Genomic DNA, 8,413 nt, shown 5'->3' on the forward strand with positions numbered 1-8,413 from the left:
GGTTAGACCTTCCGGATTCTCTTGAATGCCGCCATCAGTTCTTGCCTATACCACGAAGACTCTGATCTCACGGAATGGTTGGCTCGTTTGTCAGGCGAGCACTCGGTTGTCAGGCGATCAACCATGCATCGTGCAATCAGGAATCCAAGAGATATTCACTAAGCCTCAGATGCTTGTAGAACAAGAATGGTTGTCAGTCACCTTGTTCATGGGTGAGAATGGTGATGGGCGTCAATCATCACCTTCATCATGTTGAAGAACAAGTGATATCTTGGTAAAAGAACAAGCGGAATTGAATGGAAGAACAATAGTAATTGCATTAATACTCGAGGTACAGCAGAGCTCCACACCTTAATCTATGGTGTGTAGAAACTCCACCGTTGAAAATACATAAGAACAAGGTCTAGGCATGGCCGAATGGCCAGCCTCCCAAAGAGGGTTCAATCATAAAAACATGATCAAAAGCTCTCCCTCTATATTTCTATACAATAGTAAAAGGTCCTACTTATAGAAAACTAGTACATAGATGAGTAAATGACATAAAAATCCACTTCCGGGCCCACTTGGTGTGTGCTTGGGCTGAGCAATGAAGAAATTTCGTGTAGAGACTCTCCTTGGAGTTAAACGCCAGCTTTAGTGCCAGTTTGGGCGTTTAACTCCCAATTAGGTGCCAGTTCCGGCGTTTAACGCTGGAATTTCTTGAGGTGACTTTGAACGCCGGTTTGGGCCATCAAATCTTGGGCAAAGTATGGACTATTATATATTGCTGGAAAGCCCAGGATGTCTACTTTCCAACGCCGTTGAGAGCGCGCCAATTGGGCTTCTGTAGCTCCAGAAAATCCACTTCGAGTGCAGGGAGGTCAGAATCCAACAGCATCTGCAGTCCTTTTCAGTCTCTGGATCAGATTTTTGCTCAGGTCCCTCAATTTCAGCCAGAAAATACCTGAAATCACAGAAAAACACACAAACTCATAGTAAACTCCAGAAAAGTGAATTTTAATTAAAAACTAATAAAAATATAATAAAAACTAACTAAATCATAACAAAAACATACTAAAAACAATGCCAAAAAGTATACAAATTATCCGCTCATCATGCATACAAATGAGAGGCCCACTATTTGCCTCCATTTTCAACCCTCTCATGCTTGTGCTTGTGGCTGTTGCGGCTTCTTTCATGTTAGATGAGCAATTGTATCTTGGAAGGTACATATATAATAGACTTTTCTATGTATGTTGTTTATTATTGGTTTTGGTATTAATATAGATATATGATTTGGTATATATGCAATGTGATTGGAGTAGTGCTGATAGTGTGTGGACTATACATGGTTCTATGGGAAAAGAACAAAGAGATGAAAAGGTAACTCAGTTGCTGCCATCTAAAATCATACAATTAATCAAAGATAGTGTAGCAAAGTAGTATATAAGTTAGAATAGAGAATTGTAGAAGGTGTGAATTGTCCTTGTAAGTCTCAAAAGTCAAAACTCATTTCACTGAATAAGAAGAAAACCAGAAAAGCTTGGACAACTTCTTTCTTCTCTAATCTTTGATCTTCTGCTCAAATTCGCTCTAGTTTTATATAAATATTCATGTGTCCTCTCGTATGGGCTTAAGTTTTTGTGAATGGGAAAATATATATTTTGTGCATGCAGGAAGCAGGGGCATGTTGGTACTTGTTGGGGGTGCAGAGGGCAGCAAAGTGCCTAAAAGAGCAGTGTAGAAAGACAGCTGGTTGTGGAGTGAGAAGCTTATCTTGCAAGCAGCATATAAATTATAGAAGCAATGGGATGGTGAAGGAGAAGCCAAGGTTGGCTTGGGCAACAAATAGAGAAGCAAAGTCAACATGCCTTGATGGCCTTGACAACTATGACTATGGTGCTTATCAATGGACCGTTCAGCTTGTCACCAATGATAGCCGCTTGAAAAATATCCTCTTCCCTATCTTATGGGGCCTCATGACTCTCAGGTATCCTCCTACCCTATTAAGTTATATTAAAATTAATGTGTGTCTTCTTCTCTAATTAAGGCATTCGAATCCAATCCCATAGATAAGGTTTTGTTCATTATGTTGTACCAGCACTCATGTATTCCGTATATCTGATTTTTGAAATATAATGCCACAGGTTCGATCAATGTTCAATCTCCCCATTATCATTAAAAGGAGTCAAGGATGTTGGATATGAGAAGATTACTATTGTACATGCGGCAACTCTTCCTGTAATACTCAGGTTTATTTTTTTATCTTGGTCAGGAGCAACGAATCAATTTTAAGAAAAAGCAATCTTGACAATAATGTCATTTTGTGCTGGTTGTGTTTTTGTCATTTGTAAGAGATTTCATCTTATTGCAGTATGCCTTGTTAACTCTTTCCTTTTTGGCTTATTCATTTTGGGATCCTTCATGTGTAAACTGTTAAGGATATAGTTTGCTGGGTGCTAGCATTTAAATATGTAAGATCTTTAGCATTTATAATAGTTTGTTGTATTTCTAGGTAAGGATGTCCTTGCCAAGGCTAGAACAGGCACTGGGAAAACAGTTGCCTTTTTGGTAAGCCTCTTAAAATTTGTATTCGCCTAATTGAATTGTTTTCGTTTGTGGTTTTGGGGCTTTCTTATTTCTTTAGCTTGTTGATGGAGGCACATCTTTGAGCTGGAACTTGGTTCTTGTTTTATTCTACATGTAGTAAGTGATGAATGGTAATTTTGACTAAACTTATTTTTTAATTTTTTTTTATTTCAGCTTCCATCAATTGAAGTTGTTGCAAATTCACCACCAACTGAACATGATCATAGGCGGCCACCAATTCATGTGCTTGTCATATGTCCAACTCGAGAGCTTGCAAGTCAAGCGGCTACAGAAGCTGCTGAATTGCTTAAGTATCATCCTACCATTGGTGTTCAAGTTGTAATTAGAGGGACGAGACTTACCATAAAACAGAAACGTATGCAAGCAAATCCTTGCCAGGTAAATCCTTCTATTATTGCGGCTGAAGTGTTATTTCTAGTGGAATAGAACCATGCACACTTTCCAAAGGACACGTATATAAGCAAACAAAAAGATCAGTAGTTTTTCAACATTACTAAATAACCTTTTCATATATATGCTGAATATTATGATCTATTAGGAAATAATCACTAATGTTTTATACATGCTATACAGATTCTTGTTGCTACACCTGGAAGGCTTAGAGATCATGTGGAGAATACTGCTGGCTTTGCAACTCGGCTGATGGGTGTGAAAGTGTTGGTGCTCGATGAAGCTGATCATTTACTGGACATGGGATTTCAGAAAGATGTTTTGAATACACAGTTTATATTTTGAATTATAGTTCTTGTATCAATATACTTTGTTGATGTATGGTTATTACTTAATATTATAGTTGATGTATCAATACACTTTGTTTATATTTTGAATTATATTGACTTGCTTCTTTATAGTACTTTTTTTTAATTTGATAATACGATGAATTTGTTTTTTTTTTTTTTGAAATATTATAAATATTTGAATACAAATTAGATAAAAAATTATATTAAATTTATATTTATTTTGTATGAAAATAAGTTTATTTTGTAATTGAAAAAATAAAAAATTCTATTTTACCTTACTGACGGATTTACAGACGGATTTTTTGTTTGTAATCAGAGTGTGAGATGATTTTTCAAGGTTCAAATTACAGACGGAAAAATCTGTCGAAAAATTTGTCTATAATTACAGACGAAAAATCCGTCTGAAAATCCATATGTAATGACAGACGGAAAATCCGTCAGAAAATCTGTCTATAAATACAGATGAAAAATCCGTCAGAAAATTTGTCTGTAATTACAGACGAAAAATCCATCAAAAAATTCGTCTGTAAATTACAGACGGAAAATTCATCGGAAATTTTGTCGTCTTTGGGAAATGGATGAAGAATTTACAGAGGAAAAATCCGTCGGTAACTAGTAAAAATCCGTCGGTAATTTTTCGACGGAAAAAAAATCCGTCAGTAAATAATTTCTGACGGGGCTTTTATAGCGGGACAAAATCCGTCGGTAATTTCGTTGATAACCAAAAATCCGCCTGTAATAAAGACTAAATCTGTTTGTAAATCTGTCTATATTAATCTATTTTCTAGTTGTGTGTTCACTCTAATCGCAAATAGTGCTTTAAATTTATAATTTAAAATTTATATTAGACTATAATCATGTTTTAATATATTTTTATATTTTATTTAAGGTAATATATATATATATATATTTTAAAATTTGGCAAAAATTTTAAAAATACTCCTAAATTTTATTGTTTTAATTTTATCCAAAAAAATTTTATTTGTATCAACTACACCCATGGATGCTAATTTTTTAAAAAAAATGTAGGACCAATTTAACAACAATTTCATAAGAACAATCTTCAACACAAGAAAATCAAACATAATTTTCATACATTTTTGTTAGATTTCTTAAATTTTTTGAAAATTTAGCTATCGGCAGTATATTCAATACAAATCGAAAATTTTTAGAACAAAATTAAAACAAAATCAAATTTAGGGATATTTTTAAAATTTTTGCTAAATTTTAAAGACAAAAAAAATATTTTATTTTTTTATTTATTATTTTATTATAAAACAGTTATTTCGATTAAAACTGGTTAAACTAATAAACCAATAAATTAGTAACTAAAACAATTCAACGACAAATTCAATTTTCAAAACCTTAGTCTATACATTACAATTACAATTAACTACTAAATTCATTGCTCGTAAATATACTGAGGCCAAATATACAGTATAGTTGCTGCCATTTGCAGTATGATATGCTCATCATAATCAACAAGACTTAATTATTAAGTGGGGATTGTCATTACAAACTTCATTGTAGGTTGTACGTACACTTGACTTCAAATATATATGCCAACCTAATTCGGATAAAACATTACGAGTAATTACTTAAATCAGTCTCGAAGGATTTTAGAATCGATCATTTTAGTTTTCAAGAAAAATTAATACACAGATCAATCTCCAAAGATTTACTCTGACAGATAAATCAATCCCCAATTCATTTTTCGGCAGAATAATTACCCAGATTCGTCTCCAAATATTTTAAAAACGGACATTTTAGTCCCCAAAAAAACTAATGTACAAATCAATCTCCAACGTTTCTCTCTATTAGACATAATAGTCCTCCGTCCAAAAATAAAATAAAATAAAATAATTATTATTATTAATTACACAATAATATTGTGCTATATTTTTTTGTATTTTTTGGACAAAAATAATAATAAATTTATTCATTAAATTCTTATATATATATATATATATATATATATATATATATATAGTCACTCAATAATAATAATAATAATAAAATTATTAGAGATTATTTTATAAAAAATTCAAGTTTAAAACTTTTTGATATTTTTGTATTTAATATAATTAAAAGATGTCCTATGTAAAAAAAATATATGTTTGTATTAAAAAATATATATTAAAAGAAAAGATTTTAATTTGGATTTATAATAAATACATATATTTTTAATACAAACATATTTTTTAAAATAGTACATCTTTTAATTTTATTAAATACAAAAATATCAAATGATTTTAACCTTGAATTTCTTGTAAAATAATCTCTAATAATTTTATTGATTATTATTATTATTGAGGGACTATATATATATATATATATAAGAATTTAATGAATAAATTTATCATTAATTTTGTCCAAAAAATATAGTACAATATTATTGTACAATTAATAATAATAATTATTATTTTATTTTATTTTTAAACGGAGGATTATTATTATGTCTAATAGAAAAAAACGTTGAAGATTGATTTGTACATTAGTTTTTCTTGGGGACTAAAATGTACGTTTTTAAAATCTTTGGGGACTGATCTGGGTAATTACTCTGCCGAAAAATAAATTGAAGACTGATTTGTCATTACAAACTTCATTGTAGGTTCTACATACACTTGACTTCAAATATATATGCCAACCTAATTCGGATAAAACATTATTTTTTATGAATAGAATAAAAACATTTAAAGTAACTTGGCACATGTTATTTCCCATGCTCTCAAAAAAAAAAAAAAAAAAAAACTAACTGTAGATAACTAATACTTATGTTTGTTTTTGTGTTACATTTAATTCAATACGTACTAACCAATTTTTTATTGAACTTTATGCATGAAAGCGTGTAGGGACAAGACAATTTATGTTAATTAATTACCATTTTGTGCAAAGAAATAAAAAACACCTTTTGACAGAAATTTCTTACCATGATCACTCTGAATAGCTTTTAGTGTCTGTTCAGATTGTATTTCTATGAAACTCTTATAATTTTGAAGACATGACAGTGACTGAGATTTATTTATTAGCAAGTAAATACAAGTGTACCTTGAACAAGCATCAACAAGACTAAGATAGTATCTATATTCACTTTATGAATTCACAGGGGTTGAACTCCAAATATCAATAAAGACAAGCTGATCAAGTGGTTGATGATAAACCATTTTAGAATCATAGAATGGTAAAGCATGTAATTTTTCATAGAGCAAAATTTACAGATACTAAACAAAGAATTATCAGATTTTATTGATGTATGTTTAATATTACATTACTGCAACACCCTTTGTATATTTTGCATAGCAGTGTGGTCAAGCCTTTTATGCCACAATTCAAGATCACTTTATCTATGACATTGCTGCTAAAGCTACTTTTTCTAGAGATTCTTGTCTTTTATTGGTAAAGAAAAAATTACAAACAATGTTATTATTGTGTAAAGTACTAGGATTTGAACTATATGAAGAGGGATTATTTGTGTACAAGCAAGTAGGATATCTTGTAAAAGAAGGAATAGATTTAGGGACAATCAAATCATCAAATGCATATATGCCACCTTTAGTGAAACTCTAAAGGGGAAGCTCTTGTGAATCCTAATAACGAATGTTATAATGTTTAGGCATAAATTGAAAGTAAACGTGGTCAGTTATCCTTTGCGAACTTAGAAACACTTAAAAGATTTTGAGTAATTGAAGGCACATATAAGAGATCCTTTAATCTAAAATAAGCATTATTATTCTTGTTATATAAAATTGAAGAGTCGTGATTGTGAATTCGAATACCTAATCCGTTACCTACAAAGAGCTGATCAAATTCTGAAGTGTTTAGTGCATAAGTAAGCAGATTTCCATGATCAGGTGTCACAAAAATCTAGCACCTGAACTAGAAAACCATGTTGAATTACATACTGATGAAGAGAAAGGAATGATGATGAGATATGCTCGGGATTGGTGAAAAGATGATGAAGGTGATGGGGAAAGAGAGTTGGAATATGGGACATGAATTGAGCTTGAAGCAGAAGTTGAATTTGGTTGAAAATTTTGGTCAAAGCGATGAAAGAAATTAAGCTCCATGTCTATTTCTGCCACAAATCTGACAATCTGTTCTTTGATTATTTCATGAAGTTCTTCCTCTGCGATTAAATCTACCACCACGTCCTCGGCAAAATTGAGCACTTCTACTAGAACTTTTGAAGAAAGATTGTGAGGTTAGCCAAAGGAATGTGTTGTGATGGAGTCCTGAATTCTTCTAGCATATCTTCATATGCAAGAAGAAAAGATTTAGCTTCACACACTAAAAAGAGCCTAATTTTGAAATCACTGAGGTGATATAGTCATTATACTCTTTTGTTAGACCATCAGTTATAGCTTGTATATGGTCATTATCATGCATCTGATATACAATTACTTGTAGTGAATCCATGAATTTTCTAATTTTCGCCAAGTATTTAGAAATAGACCCCACTTTTTTCACTGATTTTAGCTGGGACTTGAGGCTTTGAACTCAAGTCTTGAAAGTGGTTGAAAAGAAATTGTTGGATGACCCAAGTCTCACAAAATTTAGTGCATTGCATAATTTTGTTCTTTTTTTAAAATACTTAAGCAAACGCTAAACATATAAGAATAAAATATTTAAATTATATTTATCTTTGCTAACAGTGAAACTCAATTTGAAATAACAAACTTGACCATAATCAGCTATAAATTATATAGATTACTGCAGGGGATGAAAATTAATTCTAACAATTAATAGTTTTGTTTGGCCAAATAACAATTCTAGATTCTAATAAATTCTGACATAATTTTTAAGCACTTACAGAAAATTAAGAGAACACTAAAAAGAACAATATGCTTTGTCATCGAACGAGTTAATGACGTAAAGCTAAATAAATCTAAGAAGTGATCATTGAATAGAAAGAACAATTAAAATATTATTAACAGAACAAATTAAAATATACATCAGTGTGACAAATATGAGTAAGCCAAAATTAGACTGAAGCTAGAAACCAAGCGTACGGATTTCACAGTTTCATTTTTCATCACAGTAAGAAGAATTAAAAAAGAAAGTAGTTGGCTCGAGTTTGTTTGATA

The sequence above is a fragment of the Arachis stenosperma genome, chromosome 1 (assembly GCF_014773155.1).
Source record: "Arachis stenosperma cultivar V10309 chromosome 1, arast.V10309.gnm1.PFL2, whole genome shotgun sequence".
Lineage (NCBI taxonomy): Eukaryota > Viridiplantae > Streptophyta > Magnoliopsida > Fabales > Fabaceae > Arachis > Arachis stenosperma.